This window comes from Moschus berezovskii, chromosome X (genome assembly GCF_049115385.1).
Source record: "Moschus berezovskii isolate FMDL1 chromosome X, NW_MosBer_1.0, whole genome shotgun sequence".
NCBI classification, from domain to species: domain Eukaryota; kingdom Metazoa; phylum Chordata; class Mammalia; order Artiodactyla; family Moschidae; genus Moschus; species Moschus berezovskii.
The window spans coordinates 130103954-130121646 of NC_142488.1; the positions used below are offsets into that span (position 1 = coordinate 130103954).

Here is a 17693-nt window from a genome sequence, read left to right on the forward strand (position 1 = left end):
ACTCCTATTGATATTAGGACTAGATAGATACGGATTTGAATTTTAAGTTTTTTAAAGCTCACTTCAGTCCCTGTTTGGCTGACACAAATTGAGTATTTTAAGACAACTCAAACAATTAAAATACAAGAGTGCTATCTTAATACAGCAAAAAAAAAACAAAAAACTTACTTCAACCACAGCTAATGTTCACAACATCTGAAAGGTTCCACATCAAGCTTGATCATATGATCAAATATATGATTTGTGTCAATTCTGAAGAAAATGTGACACCCTGAAAAAACTTTAAAGATTGACTGCATAGATTCACACTTTCAACATACTTTTATTGAGCACCTACTATGTATTAAGCAATCCATTAGGAACCAGATACTATGGTAAATATTAGTAATGGAAGCATGTATAAAATACTTCAGGGAATTCCCTGGCAGTTCAGTGGTTAGGACTCCATACTTTCACTGCCCAGGGCATGGGTTTGATCCCTGGTCGGGGAAGTAAGATCTCACAAGCCCCTCAGGTCCCCCCACCAAAAAAAAAATCTCTAATGGGCACATAGCTTGGAGAGATTCATTCTGCCCAGGTTGTCAGGGAAGAGAGCTCTAGGACAGCTTCACTGAAGAAGCCACACTTGAGCAGGTCTATATCAGCAGGACTTCATCAGAGAATGGGAACAGAGGCAACTCCAGAGACAGAGGGAAGCAGGAGCAAATGCCTGGAGGTATCTGGCAAACCCTAGAGGCATCTGAGCCTGTGAATAACCCAGTATGGCCAGAAACCAGGTACTGTGGCAAAGAAGAGTGGTTAGAGAAAGGAGACTAGAAAGGTAGGCCTGAGAACACCTGTGAAGGAATCTCAGCACCCTTACCCAGGCTGCAACATAGAGGTAACTGGATAGGCAAGAGTGATAATTTTAAAAAGCACCCGCTTGATTAAGAACTGTAAGAAAATAATTACTTGAAAAGTCACGATAATGGTTATTTTGGATGGAGGGAAGGCTTACGATCTATCTGGATGGAGATTTTAAATATACTTTCCCTGTAGTATCGTGTGTGTGCTCAGTTGTGTCTGACTCTCTGCAACCCCATGGACTGTAACCTACCATATTCCTCTGTCCATGGGATTTTCCAGGCAAGAAATACTGAGAGTGGGTTGCCATTTCCCTCTCCAGGATATCTTCCTGACCCAGGGATCAAACCCATGTCTTTTGTGTCTCTTGCACCGGCAGGCAGTTTCTTTACCACTAGCGAGCGTCACCTGGGAAGCCCAGCTTTCTATTTGTTCTATTAATTTTTGAGGATGATATTGAAACTCCAACTAAAAATCAATTTATCTACTTAAAAAAATACCTGTACTATGTAGTGGAACTATATGTAACTTTGCTCTGTATTTTCCAAGTTTCCTGTAAATGTGTTATCACACTTTCATAATTCAAAAAAAGAAAAAAAAAAAGAGATGTGTATAAACATACATAAAGGAGAAGCTCTTTAGTGAAATCAATGACTGAGCAGTGAAAGACAGAAGTAAATAGCTAATATCCCAAGTGAACTATTCTACTAAAAGGGAAGAAAAGATCTGTAAGTCAATGGCTGTTGGATCAAAGAGCTTCCCAACCTGATCAACAAAAGTCAAAGGAGGGGACTGTACCATGCAGCCACATTACATTCACGTGTCTGGGGCATATTAGGTATATGTAACCTACAGAAGAATTATGATAGAAATTTGAAGGTGACAGAGATGGGCCAATGAGAAAGAGAAGAAAGGTATTCCCTACTAGGTCAGAGCACAGTGGAGGAGTAAGCGATTTTACTTACGTAAAAGCCAAAATGAACTGTTCTTACTTGAGAAGAGTTGGATACCAGCAACTGTGTGAGAGATTAATTACAGAATGGGCCAGAGAAGCCCACGCCCCTAGAGAATAGGCCCTCACCAACTTCTAAAATATGCACCTAGAAATATTAAGATTTTTACCCTTACACCCTAGCTTCTTTAACTATGAAAAAGTGAAAGTGATGCCCGACTCTTTGTGACCTCATACTGTAGCCCACCAGGCTCCTCTGTCCATTGGGATTCTCCAGACAAGAATACTGGAGTGGGTTGCCATTCCCTTCTCCAGGGGATCTTCCGGACCCAGGGATCGAACCCAGGTCTCCAACATTGCAGGCAGACTCTTTACTGACTAAGCCACCAGGGAAATCACCCTTTAACTCTATAATAATAATAAAACCTAGCTACCATTTATTGAACAAATACTCTATGCCAGGCACAGTCCAAGCCCTCAGCATATCCACTTGGTGGGATCCTCACAGTGAGCCCAGGATGTAGGTGCCAATATTCATCCTTTTCTTACAAAGAAACGTGCATCCTTTCAAGTGGCACCTGTGGAGAAACAAGACATGAGGGAGAATGCAGAGGACAGAACTGGGCCTGGGCACAAAGGAGTGCCTGCCTTATGCATAGTCCAACCCAGGTCACCAGGGCAAAACTTTACATAGGGATTAGAAGCTAAACCTCCCGTTGCTGATAAAGAGTGATTTTTGAGACCTTATCCTTGGCATGTCTACCTCCTCTGGCAACATGTAGCAGAGGCAGGCGGTTGGTAGTGATACTGAGATTTGGGATCCTGGCCAGCTCCCTGTTTCCTTTCATCAGAAATATGGCCAACATTTGGCAGCTTCAGCAAATGTCAAAATGAATGAGTCTCCACTAATTCATATGTTACAAACTGGATTGTCAAAATTGGTCCAATTACATTATGGAATTATAGTTCAGCTGCACTGAACACTAAATACCTATGAGCCATTAGGTGGGTCTTTTAAATCTCTTTGCTCTATGGAAATTTCTATTCTGGTAGCAGTTGTAAGAGATTTGATCTTTATCATACTCTTCCTGGCAGCAATAAAATTCCATTTCCATCAACTCTGTTTCCTCTCAGGAAAAAAAAATCTCTCAGGAAATACTCAAAACATTGCTTTTAACAAAGTTCTCAAATATGAATCATTTTCAACTGCCAGGAAAAAAACCCTGCCCCCACTGTTTTGCATCGTAATATACCCCACTCCAGTACTCTTGCCTGGAAAATCCATGGATGGAGGAGCCTGCTGGGCTGCAATCCATGGGGTCGCTAAGAGTCGGACACGACTGAGCGACTTTTCATTTTTCACTTTTATGCATTGGAGAAGGAAATGGCAACCCACTCCAGTGTTCTTGCCTGGAGAATCCCAGGGATGGTGGAGCCTGATGGGCTGCCGTCTATGGGGTCGCAGAGTTGGACATGACTGAAGCGACTTAGCAGCAGCAGCAGCAGCAGCATACTTTCCCTAAAATGACAGTTTTGGGGCAAGACATACTTATTTGACTTGGCTCAAGCAGTTCACACTGCCTCAACTATCTTCTTCCTTAAATCTGCTTGTCCAAGTCCTACCAACTCATTCATTGCTTCAAAAGATTATTCCCTGAGCACCAACTAGTTTTTCAGATGGCAGGGGTTCAAGTAAGTGTACCAGAAATTAACAAGGCAGAGATTGGGGAATGATCACTGTATACAGTGGGCCCATCATCTGACATGCTGAGAATTTCTTTCAAGGAAAAGTTTCCTAGAAGAGAAAACATTTAAAGTTGGTCCTTTAAATACAGGCATGAGGAATTCAACCCAAGAGGAAAGGCATTTACAGAGGCTAAGAGGAAGGCCTCTAATGACAGGGAGCACAATTGAGCTGCTACCTCAGAAATTCATCCTAATGTTTGTGCCAAAGGCCCACTTCCAATGGGTTGCCACCTGACCAATGACTGAGCACAACAGGGGCAGGACTGTACTGACATTTGGACTTTGGGACTCCCCAAAGGCTTTTCTGAACATCCCTTCAACTGTACAGCAGTCTAGAGAGCTTCCACTCAAGCTACTCTGTCTCCTCTTCACTAGGGGTCAGACTTGCATCATGGACTGGCATCATGGGCATGCCCACCCTTCCCTCATCCTGCCACATCTCTCACACAGGTGGTTGGTTATAAAATCCTTGCCTGTTTCATCCTAAGTTTCTCCTTCTAAGAAGACTCAGACTAACACAGCATTCTAGACAGAGGGCTCAGCATGAGTAAACACCGAGAGGCATGAAAAATCAAGGTGTGCTCCGAGCACCTAAAAATATTAAGATTTTACCCTCACATCCTTGCTTCTTCTATTGTATAATAATAATAATAAAATACACTATGCCAGGCAGTCTAAGCCCTCAGAATGCATTCTGGTTGAATCCTCATAGCAAACCCAGGATGGAGGTGCTGATTATTGATCCCCCTATTACAAATGAAGAAACCTGTGTCCCTTAAGTGGTACCTGTGGAGAAACAAGACCTGAGGGAGAATGCAGAGGACAGAACTGGGCCTGGACACAAAGCTCACCTGCCTCATGCATAGTCCAACCTAGGTCACCAGGGTACTGAGATTTGGGATCCTGGCCAGAGGAGTGGGTATGGAGGGAGAAGCTGGAAAAATAAGAGAAGGCCTTTTCTGTCCTGCTAGGAAGCTTGAACTCGGGTCTCTGAGAAACAGGGAACCATCAGAAAGTTTTAAGCATGGAAAGGACATGTGCTTTCAAAAGACTCTCCTGCTGGCAGAACGAATGGATTGGAGGAAGCAAAATGGAATCATGCCTATGTTCCCATCTTGTTTGTTGGCTTGTCAGGTATAAAGAGTAGGATATTACTCTTTGATTTGTTTCACCTTAATCTTTATGTCCCTATAATGATTAGAAAAGTATTTAACACAAAGTCAAACTCAAGAGGCTGCACCAAATCTACCAGGCTGTGCCACACCTCACTGAGCTTAGTCACTCAGTTGTGTCCAACTCTTTGCGACCCTATGAACTGTAGCCCACCAGGCTGCTCTGTCCATGGGATTCTCCAGGCAAGAATACTGGAGTGGGTTGTCATGCCCTCCTCCCAGGGATCTTCCCAACCTAGGGTTCAAACCCAGGTTTCCCACACTGCAGGCAAATTCTTTTTGGTCTGAGCCACCAGGGAGGCCCCTTACCTCACTGCCCAACATTTTAATTAAAACCATCCCAAAAGTTTAATGACCAGCATTTGAACATTCCTCCTTGGACACTGGAAGTCTCTAACCAGTCTAGAAAGGGAAAGTTACACATATGAAACACAGAAGGTCTTCTCCAAACTATTTCCATGAAACTACTTGTTTCATGAACTCTCTCTGAAGCTGTCATCAGTCACATTTGTTGATCCTAATTGTGGGGACAAAGGTAGTCATTAAACATTTAGTTTTCAAACAGTTTACTAAGTCAATAAAGTTTAGAGAGCCAGATCAGGCTTAAGGCCCAGAGGTCTTATGCAAAGAACACTGGACAAAATTCAAAATTGGGTTCTGGGTACTGGCGCTATATCCAAAGGTGATCTTCGGGAAAACATATCCCTTAGGTCAACTTTTTCATCATAAAATAGAAATAAGACCTACTGTACTTAAGGTGTAAATTAAATTAGAAGTTGTGGTTAAGGCACAGGTGCTTTGACAATATGTAAAATGTAAAATACTATGCATCATATAAATATGTAATATGACAATACAGTAATATGTAAAACACTTCATTTTCACGTAAAAATTTGTTAAGAGGATAAATCTCAAGAGTTCTTAATACATACACACAAATAAACATAAGGCAGGAAGAGACTTTCTTGAAGGTGATGGATATGTATATTATCCTGATTGTGGTGATAGTTTCAAGGGTGTATGGATATGTTTAAATCCATCAAATTGTATACGTTAAATATGGGCAGTAGCACTCTGTATGACAATCACACCTCAATAAAGTTGTTTTTTAAAAAAAGAGGACTACTGACTGCCAATCCTGATTTGCAATAACACCAAGGGATGGTATGATATTATCCCCCAAATTCTCAAAATACAATTGATTTTCCTTTCCTTTCGTCTGTCAAACAGCATTTTCAGTTGGAATTGTACTGCTAGCAAATCAAAGAATAATGAGAATCAATTCCCAAAAGGCTATTGGATTGGTGATGCTAGATCCAAAAGCCCTCCTTAGGTTCTGGGCTGGATGACAGCCTGATGTCCTTTCTCAAGAGTCAGCCTTTTTCTCACTGCTACCTCCTAACCTGACTGACGAAACACAGAAGAAGCTTTTGGGCTCTACTTGTGATAACCAAAATAACCTTACCAAAAAAAAGGAATCATTACCTCCAAACAGCCTGAAGTGGTCTGTGTCAGAGAAGAGAGTTTTGATGACTCAGAAACTGTCAGACCTGCATGAGCGAAGTGACTCAAGCTGGTTATCATTGGTTGGCTGCTCATGTAAAATGATAGTGGTCTCTCCGGTCCTTGGGGCCGAGACAACCACTTCCAGATCACATGTACAGACACACATGCATGCAATCATTTTCAGAGCCCAGAGCATTCAGCAGGAGGTTTTAAATCAAACTTGCAAACTGATTTAGTAAAGTTTGATTACTGTTTTGACTTAGGGTGTGGGTAAAAAGTAGAGGAAACCAAGTATATTCTTTTAAAAAAAAAAAAGATTCACTCTAGGCTATTCTGGCAAAAGAATTAAACTACATAAATCACTTTCCAAAACCAAATTATTTCAAGTTATATGGTGTGTTTAATGGTAGGAAATCAGTAATGAGGATAGTAATGGACATCATCATATTGAGCACATTCTATGTGCGTGGCACTTTATTCTTCATAACAACCCAGGTTAACAGTCTACAATTCAAATAATTAAAAAAAAAAGAGTCTCAGAGATACAAATGTACCACAAATCAAACAAATGACAGAGATATGATGCAAACCAAGGTATCTAAAAAGTCCAAGTTTTTAGATGGCAATGAAAGGTGGTGGAACATTTCTCCCTTTTCTAATCTCAATCAGTCTCTCCTCAACCACCCTCCCTGCAAGTCTTCCACCCAGTACCTGGTTCCCTGCCCTGACCGTCCCCTGCCACATGCAGGCACTCATTTCCAGGAAGAGGTATTAAAATGTCATGGGCTTATCATGGGTTTTTACCAAACAAACCTGTACTTAAGTTCTGAGTGTGCCATCGACCAGCTCCAAGACTTCAGTGGTATGAATTGCTTGATGGATCTCAATTTCCAATTAAGATCAAATTAACATACACATTGCCTAGTATTAATACATTGACACTCATTATATTTGTTGCCTTTCCCCTCACTCCCTTCTGATAGCTGAAAGACCAAATAAAGATGAAAAACAACATTCTACGTGCATTGTATCATAGGTAAGGTTAGCAAGGATGGAAGTGGTCCTAGTAACCTATATAACACTCATATGTTCAGGAATTGCCAACAACTATGCAGCATCTAGCCATGATTTTTATCCATAAAGTATACGAAAATAATATACTATAGTCATTTTGGATTTGTTCTACACATGCAAGGTTGGTTCATAATTCTTAACTTAATGCCATTCACAATATCAACAGTCTAAGGAAGAAAATCCATGTTTATTTATATAGATGCAGAAAAAACTGTGATATTTGACAGCCATTCACAATTTAAAGAAAAACACACTTAACTAGAAATAGAAGGGAACTTCCTCAGTCTGAAAAAGAGCATTTATGAAAAAACCTACAGCTCATACTTAATGGTGAAAGACTGAATGATTTCGCCCTAAGATCAGGAACAAGGCAAGGAACCCATTCTTACCATTTCCATTCAACAGCCTACTAGATGGAAGTCCTAGCTAATGTAGTAAGGTCCAGTAAATAAAGATACACAAAATTGGAGAGGAGAAATGAAACTGTCTTTATTCACAGAAAACACAATTATCTAAGTAGAAAACCCAAAACAATCCATAAAAAATTAGTAGATCTAATAAGTGACTTTACCAAGGATGGAAAAACGTTAAGAACACTACCCAAACATGAACTGTAATTTTAGATACATTAATGAACAAATGGGAGGCTGAAATTTGGATAAGCACCATTTGCAACAGAAGCAATAAATACACAATACTCAGGAACCAATCTAACAAAGTATTATAAGATTTATATGTTGAAAATTACCAAAAACAGACAAAAAAAAGTGATTAGAGAAAGCAAAGACATAAGTAACTGGAGAGACACAGTGTGTTCATGTATTAGAGGACTCAATATCATCAATACTGCAATTTTCCTCCAAATCAATTTACAGATTCCATTCATCCCTAATTCAGCATTCAAGTCAATGCTCAATAAAATCTAAGCCAACTTCTTTTTGAGAAATTTACAAGATAATTCTAAAAATTTTATATGGAAAACAATCTAGGATAACCAAGACAATTTTGAAAAAGAAACAGCTGAAGGATTCAAAACAACTGATTTTGAGACTTACTATAAAGGTACACTATTCAAGACAATGTGATATTGGTAAAAAGATAAACACATAGATCAATGTAATAGAAACTGATCCATATATATATATAGGCATACCCTGGAGAATACTGTGGGTTTGGTTCCAGACCAGTGCAAAAAAGAAAATATTGTAATTAAGTGAGTCACACAAATTTCTTGGTTTCCCAGTTCATATATGAGTTAAACTTACAGTATACTGTAGTCTATTAAGTGTACAATATCATTATGTCTAAAAAAATAAAAATGTACATACCTTGAAAAATAAATAAAAAAAATAAAAATACTTTATTTTTATTGCAAAAAATACTAACCATCAACTTAGTCTTCAGCAAGTTGTAATCTTTTTGCTCGTGGAGGGTTTGAAATATTATGAAAATTACCAAAATGTGGCACAGAGACATGAAGGGAGCAAATGCTGCTGGAAAAAAATGGGGCTGACAGATTTGCCTGATGCAGGCTTGCCACAAAACTTCAATTTGTAAAAAACACAGTATCTGCAAAGTGCAAGAAAGCAATGTACAAAAAAACGAGGTATGTTTATATACAGTCAACTGATTTTTGATGAAGATGTCAACTTAATTCAACAGACAAAGGATAGGCTTTTTGTCCTTCAACAAATGATGGTGGAACAATGGGACATATCAAGATTTTTAAAGAAGAACCTCAACCCAAACTTCACTCTATACATACAACTTGAAATGGATCATAGACTGAAACATAAAACTGAATGCTACAAAACGTTTAGAATAGAAGTAAATCTTCATGATCCTAGGTCTGATAACTATTTCTTATATAGGACAGAAGTAGCATGAACCATAAAAGAGTGATCAACTGAAGTTTATAAAAACTTAAATATTTTGCTCTTTAAATAGCAAGAAAATTTAAAAGAAATAAAAATAAAAAGACAAGCCACAGACTGGAATTTTAAAAAAATGGCACAGCCACTTTGAAAAACAGAGTTAAACACACATCGTAAGATCCAGCCATCCCACTCTTTGGTATTTACCTAAAAGAAATAAAAATATTTGTCTATACAAAAGCTAAACTACAAATGTTTACAGCCACTTTATTCATAACCATTGCAAACGTCAAACTATCCAAATGGCCATCAACTGGGGAATGGATAAACAGACTGTTGTACATTCATATAGAATGTAATAGAAGGCAGAAAACTACTGATAAATTCAGTGACATGGATGACTCTCAAAAGCATTATACTAAGCAAAATAAACCAGACTCGAAAGACTACATACTTTGATTTCACTTAAATGAGGTTCTGGAAATGACAAAACTATAGTGACAGAAATCAGAGCAGTGGTTGCCAAGGTTGGCAATATAGAGAAGAGAGTGACTACAAAGAAGCATGAGGGAACACTCTGGGTGACAGAAAAGTCTATTATCTTGATTTCAGTGGAGGCCATGAGCTACATAATTTTGTCAAACTTCATAGACTTGTATATGCCTGAAAGTGAAAGTCGCTCAGTTGTGTCCGACTCTTTGCAACCCCATGGACTATAGCCTGCCAGGCTCCTCTGTCCATGGAATTTTCCAGGCGAAAATATTGGAGTGGGTAGCCGTTCTCTTCTCCAGGGGAGCTTCCCAACCCAGGGATCGAACCCAGGTCTCCTGCATTGCAGGCGGATTCTTTACCATCTGAGCCACCAGGGAAGCCCTGTACATGCCTAAAAAGGGTGAATCTTACTTTATGTAAGTTATATCACAATAAAACTAAAAGAAAAAGGTATCATGTATGGATGTGAGAGTTGGACTGTGAAGAAAGCTGATTGCTGAACAACTGATGCTTTTGAACTGTGGTGCTGGAGAAGACTCTTGAGAGTCCTTTGGACTGCAAGGAGATCCAACCAGTCCATTCTAAAGGAGGTCAGTCCTGGGTGTTCATTGGAAGGACTGATGCTAAAGCTGAAACTCCATCCAATACTTTGGCCACCTCATGCAACGAGTTGACTCACTGGAAAAGAGTCTGATGCTGGGAGGGATTGGGGGTGGGAGGAGACGGGGACGACAGAGAATGAGATGGCTGGATGGCATCACCAACTCGATGGACATGAGTTTGAGTGAACTCCGGGAGTTGGTGATGGACAGGGAGGCCTGGCGTGCTGTGATTCATGGGGTCGCAAAGAGTCGGACACGATTGAGCGACTGAACTGAACTGAACTGAATATTATCTCAGAAATGGCTGACTATTTCAGGCAGAAATCTACATCTAATAGAACTAAAAGTGCTGGGTTTTTACTAAAAGTTTAAGATCCACAATTAAAGAAGAGGAAGATAAGGAGGACAAAGTTCATGACAGTTTTGTGTGTCTTTCACTGCTCACTGATGTAATTATGTACAAAGGGAGCTCCAGTAGGAAGGTGCTAAATGTGTAATTTAGGAACAAAATACTCCATTTGCTACTTATTTGAAACACATCAACTTAAAATGATAAATGGCCATTAACTATCCTCACCAATTGCTTGAGTTTGTAGATGACTCTTCAAAGGACTGCTTAACAAGACAGGAACTTGCTCAAGTACTAATTCTCCTCACTTTACAAAGTTCTGATTTATCAAACAGGAATGAAGCCATTTTCATTTTGTACAATTTCTTTCTCTTGATTAGAGTTTTGAAGAGACACAGCTTATCTTGGCAGCAGAGGCTGCCAGGTGGCAGAAGGTGAAGAGTTGTCCATCATTCCCCCCACCCCTGAAGGGTCTTTCTCCCTGTTGGGTAGGCTGTTTGGTGATAGATCCCTGGGCTGGGAAGACCCTGTGGAGGAGGACACGGCAACCCACTCCGGTATTCTTGACTGCAGAATTCCATGGACAGAGAATGGGGTTACAAAGAGTCGGACACAACTGAGCAACTAAGCACTTGGTGATAGCTGCAGGCAGGTGTTTGGTTGTGGCTAAGCCAGTGAGCGTGGTCATAGGTTGGCAGGGAGCTATAGTCAAAATTGTGTTAGGAGTCTTTTTAAGCAGCACTCGCAGGGGTCCAAGGGAGACCTAAAGTGGAAAACAGACACCACAGAAAACTTGTACTCATTTCTTTACTTATCCATTCACCCAACAAGTATTTATTGACTGCCCATTCTGGGTCAGTCTCTGTTAAGGCTAAAGACAGAGATAACTGCTTGGTCTAGAGTAGTTTACAATCTTTGGGCAGCAGGGGTGGATTGCATAAGGTGTAGTAGCAGCCAAAAGGTCAAAGTACAACTTAATTGAAAAGGGTGGAGTTGTGATTTACTCCTCCCTGTGTACCATTTTCAATCAGGCTTTTATAGTGCCCTGGAGTTTATGGTGAAGATAGACTGGCAGTCATTCTAAGTAGCAGGAACAACATATATGAGAGAAGTGCAAGCATGATGTAGCCAGGAAACTGCACAAAATTTGGGAGCACTGAGAGCCTGATGAAAAATGGTGTGTATGAGACTGGAGAGGTAGGCATGAACCAGAAGGCTTTACAAGTTATGCCCAAGAATCAGATGTCTGTTCCTGGGTGAGACAATGGGGGGCCTATTAACAAGGAAGTAACAAACCAAGATTTGCATTTAGAAAGATGATCTCAAGGGCAAGTCAAGGATAGACAGAGGCAGAAAAGAGATTCCTCTCTTCAGTGAGCAACTGAAAAAGTGGTGGACCAGAAAGCTGATGTTAACTGGAGTAACAGAAAGAGCCTCTCCAGAACCAACCTTCAGTCATGCAGGAGAAATGACCCCTCCCCCACACCCACTACAAGTCTCTAGTTAGCAATCATGATTATTTATTTCTCTATTCCCTCTAGAGTAGCAGCTCCCTAAGGACAGGAATGGTGACAAACACAGACACACACACACCTGCAATGCCTGGCTTAAAGTAGACCTTCAGTAACTGTGTTGACTGAATAAATTAATGAATGAATCGATAGTTTTGGGCCCAAGAAACCAGTTGAGACCTTTCAAAAAGATAACTGATGTGTTATTTTACCATCACATGGAAAGTTGAACTAGTGTCTCTGAAAGTCTCTTCCAACACAAAGATTTTATGATTTGAGGCCACTTCCTGTGAAGGTAACAAGTGGCTGAAATGGGGATACATGAGATTTGTTCTAAAGAAAGACAAAAGAAGTAATCCAATAAAAATGGCAAAGGGTGGGTTTATGATATCAGGGAAAAAAACAACCAAGGCAGCTAAAAGCTGATCAATTTTTACAAAGAGAATGGAAAACACTGTTGTCATAATTAAGCTTCTAAAGGCAGGCAGTATGGTAGATCAGGCTCCATCATCCCTCCATACTGGAGGGAAGGTGCTTGGAGATGCACTCAGAAGCAAGCTCGAGGAGGAAATGCAAGCAGGCAAGAGAGTGTGATTGGAAAAGGAGAGTGGGCAGCACCAAGCAGAGGTCCAGATAGGTAGGTAGGTGATCAGTGAGTGAGCATCAGGGTACTCAGCAAGGAGAAAGCAGACAATACGATAACAGGTAAATCTGGTAAAAAGCAATTGGGTCAGTGAGCATCTTCGTCAACAATGGGCAGCAGAGCCCCAAACATCAGCATGGATCTAGGCAAAGTTCAAGTCCCTGAGAGGCGTGGCTAAAAGAAAGCATGTTTCTACCCTTAGAGAAACTAAGGTACCAACCACTGTACCCAGACAAGGACTTCACCAAGGGGCCCAGGTTCTGCATGGAAGTATTGAATACAAAGCCAGTCTTAATCACAAGGAACTAGGCAAGAGCAGCCTTACTAAAACACAAGCAACACAGTCAGAATGGCACTAGCAGACATGCTGATCTGCTGAGGTTTCCAAATTTTCTCCAACTCAGGACAGCCTGGGGCCCAAAGCCTCATTCGGGGCTGAACTGCCCCAACTCTGTCCTCTGGAGAGCAGTGAAGACGGGGAAGTCAAGAGGCCCTCACTGCCCTCCTGACAACAGACAGCCTAAGGCAAGGCCATGAGCAGAGGAGAGTGGCAATGAAAGAGAAACAGCAAGTCTGTAACACGGGAAGGACCAAGGAAGAGGACTATGGAATTCAGTGTATAGTGATCTCTGTTCACCTACTACCATGTTCTCTACCTACCACCACTTCCCTAGTCCAGAACATATATCTTAAAAAGCTCTATGGCTCATATATATTACCTAGAAATCTATTTTTCCTAATGCACTGCCTCATATCATACCATGGAATTGGGTGGACAGCCCATATTGCTACTCTTGTTTCCCATTCTGAACAACAAACCTATAAGGGGGCATAAGCAATGCTCTGGCCTATCCACTCCTACTATGTGGATGAAAATTTGAGGGCCACCAAGGGAACACACAGAAAAAAAATTACCCCCCAAACTACACAAGTAGTGGCAGAGCCAGCGATAACACCCAGATGCCTCTGCTCCTTTCGTGTTTGCAGTGTCATCAACTCTGGTAGAGATGTCTGTTATTAGGAAGCAAAGTTGAGTTAAATGCATTCATTCCTAATTTTTAACCCTTCCAACTGAGCTCACACACAGCCCGACAGAAAATCTCTTTCCATTTGCGCAGATACACGTTGGTTGATACATGACAGAATGGAAATCCACTAGAGATCATACAATTTAGATTATCCAACTCCAAAGCAACACCATCTGATTCTGAGGTTTTGCTGCTGTGGAGAATTAATCAAATTCATCCTAGAGGCTCACCTGCTGCATGCTCACTCCTTGATATCAAAACTCCCTAACAAATTTCAACACAAGATGCTCTGGTGACTTCTCCTCCTAGTACTTCTGATCAGAATCCATTGCCGTGACTAGCATTTAAGGAATGTAAATAAGCAGGAGGTTGCTTGATCCCTAATATCTATATAATCCTATGTACTTAAAAGCTGGGAAGATAGATAGAAACGGTCTCATTTCCACTGTTACTTCTGAATATGAAATGAGTGAAAAGGTAAGAAAGTCTAATTTAAACTGGTAAATCATGAATAATTGAGATGTCATAATATTTGAAGAGTGTGGTTTAAATTATTTAACAATATTCATCAGTGATCAAGCAGAATTTTGTTGAAAAACTCAGTATATTTAGAAAAGCTAAACAAATTTACACCATACACCAACAACTTGACCTTAATCAACTTTTGTTACCTACAAAGTACTGGCTATGCCTTAAATAAGGTTCATTTCTTCAATCCACAGAGTGGGCCTTGGGGGGAAAACCCTAAAATTTACCTAAAACCATGTTTTCTTTAACTCAAAGTAACATCTGTTACGGAGAAGGCAATGGCAACCCACTCCAGTGTTCTTGCCTGGAGAATCCCAGGGACAGGGGAGCCTGGTGGGCTGCCGTCTATGGGGTCGCACAGAGTTGGACACGACTGAAGCAACTTAGCAGCAGCAGCAGCAACATCTGTTGAATGAATAAATGAAACAAAATATATTCCCCTCCAGAAACACAGAGGTAGAAAAACCAGTAAAAATCTCTTAAAAAAAACTTCACAGTGAAGAAACCTGACAAATGCTACCCGAGCCAAGTGATCAATTAACATCATCAGTGAAAAATCATGTTGACACTATGCATGGCAGATAAGATGTGATGAGGACAGCCCTTCACTTTTCCAGTCTTCTTCCAAAAAAGCCATAATATGCACCCCATCTTGAGAAAAACATCAAACAAATCTTATCTGAGGGATCTATACAATCCCTGGGTGGTATTCCTCAAGACAGTCAATGTCATCAAAACCAAGAAAAGGGTGAGAAACTGTCACAGCCAAGAGGAGTCTAAGGAGACAGGATGACTAATTATGGTATGGTATCCTAGGCGGGGTCCTAGAACAGAAAAAAGAACATTAGGGAAAAAGCGAAGACACGTGAATAAAGTATGGACTTCAGTTAGTAATAACGTAACAGTATCAGTTCATTAATTATGACAAATGTACCATTACTAATATAAGATAATAATAAGGGTGAACTCTCTGTACCATCTTTGCAAATTTCCTATAAATCTGAAACTATGCTAAAATGAAAAGTTTACTTAAAAAACGTTTAAAACAAATTCTAAAAATAAGTGGGATTCTTCCATACTTATGTGTACAGATACAAATATATATGAGATATTAGTAACATTAACAAATTAAGAGTCTAAACGTAAATATTCTTTAACTCTTTTGGGTGGGGGGGGGCATGTCTCTCAAGTGGATGGAGTCCCCTTAGACCTTATTAGTCAAAACTTGGGTTTATAAATGGACGCAGGTAAAAATTCCCCAATTTTTCCCATCTGCCTTGCAACAGATGTATTATCTTTAGTTATCTGAAATATATCTAATTATAATGAGGCATGTGGCTTGCTATTTTCTCTACTGAAGAGTCAATCTAGAAGCCAAAACCACTAATAATATACTCAAGGCTAATTTCAGCAAAAAGTTTACTATTTACTTTCTATGTGCCTTTCACTCTGGAACAATCTTTCTGAGAAGTGCTTTAAGTGTATTTTAGGAGCCAAGGACGTGAATTAGGGATGCACTGAGGAAAAGAGTAAGTGGGGCTGCTGGAGACAATGTTCCTATGGAGCTAATCCTGGGCATCAGTCTCTGAGCAAGGACTGTCACTTGCTTTAATTCCTTCTCCCTCATCCTTCACTCCCTTCAAATCTGGTGATTTCTAGGAATGAACCTTCTTTATGACATATGCTGTATATTATTTGGTTTGAAGAAGCCTTGAGTTTGTGAAGTAAAGCAATGCTCTTTTTCAAAGCTCTCAGTTCTTAAAATATCAGAATTTGCAAAAAGCACATGCAGGGTTGTCATTATCCCTTCAGATCAATGGCTCAGTCACTGCGATGAGATATTAAAAAAGGAGTTAGGAAGACAAGCAAATTTTTTGGGCTGCATCTATTCTGGCAGAAGAAGCACAGTGGAGAGGCACCAACATATTAAAAACCACTTTAGCAAGTGAGTTCTTGCCAAGCAAAAGAAAATCCTGGGCCGCTCTATCTACCCAAATGTTTTCACAGAGGTTTTAGCTAGCAGGCAATTAAATTCTAGGAGCAGCTACAGGCAAACAGATGCTTGAAGGCTACGGAGTAAGAGTACATGTGGGCCACAGCTTGACACAAGAGTATCTGCAAAACCACCTTCAGTTCAGTTCAGTCGCTCAGTCGTGCCCGACTCTCCGCGACCCCATGAATCACAGCACGCCAGGCCTCCCTGTCCATCACCAACTCCTGGAGTACTTCCCCTAACTTCCGCAGAATGAATATTCACTAAAATAGCCACTTTACTTTTGAATCCCTTCATCAGCTGAAATACATCTCACAATTGTAAGCATTTGAAACATGTAAATCACATATACCTGTCTCCTGATTAAAGTAAAACTCAAGACACCAAAAAAACAACGGCGAAGGCATCACTCAGTGACAAAGATGCTACTTGTTTCCAAAACACAAGCTCTTGAGACTTCCCTAGTAGTTCAGTGGTTAAGACTGTGCTCCCAATGCAGGGGGCAGAGGTTCAATCCCTGGTCAGAGAAATAAAATCCCACATTCCTTGTGTGATACGGCCAAAATAAATAAAAGCAAAGCACTCCAACACTAGAATCATGAGCATTATCAGTTCTACAGTCATTTCCTGGAATTGCAGGGCACTAGATAAAAGTTAGATTCAGGCTGGTGAAGGCTGAAAAATACTATGCAATTTCTAAAGTCCAGGTTTGGGCTGATTGATCAGGCAGACCTTGTTTACATTTCAGTTGATGTCTTGAGACATCAATTGATAAAATGGGGGCTGGCGTAGGGTGGCAGCTGAAAAGTGGTTTATTAACACCAGCTATTGATTAGAAACAATGTACCTAATTTCAAAAGTAGGTTTAAGTTGCACTTCATATTTTACTGAGCCACAATCAACCTTCAGTCAGTATCGTTATAGAACCCTGGTTCTCAAACTTTATTCAGCATCAGCACCACCTGGAGGGCATGTTACACCAGACCGTCAGGCCCCACCCTCCGAGTATCTGATACAGTAGGTCTGAATCAGAAGTCTGAGCCTCCTATTTCTAACAGCTTTCAGGTGTGTTGATGCTTCTCTTTGGAAAACATCCCAACAACTTCAAAAAGCCTAGGATTGGGGGTGGCCTGGTGGTTAAGAATCTGCCTTGCAATGGAAGGGACGAGGGTTCCATCCCTGGTCGGGGAACTAAAGATACCACATGCCATGGGGCAACTAACCCCGCACCGTCTGGAGCCCATGTGCCACAATTAAAGAGCCCTTTGACCACAACAAAAGAAATACATAACCCAACGAAGATCCTGTGTGTCACAACTAAGACCCAAAGCTGCCAAAAGAATATTAACAAAAAACCCCAAACACATAGGATCAATGTAA

The 17693-nt window shown here is 40.5% G+C and overlaps 1 protein-coding gene and 1 pseudogene across 7 annotated transcripts in view; one reads left to right on the forward strand and one right to left on the reverse strand.

Moving 5' to 3' along the window:
- The window catches only part of ATP11C (ATPase phospholipid transporting 11C (ATP11C blood group)), a 180853-nt gene that overhangs the window by 128488 nt on the left and 34672 nt on the right, over positions 1 to 17693 (reverse strand). The window lies entirely within an intron of this gene.
- On the forward strand, positions 7242 to 7353 carry LOC129535350 (U6atac minor spliceosomal RNA; annotated as a pseudogene).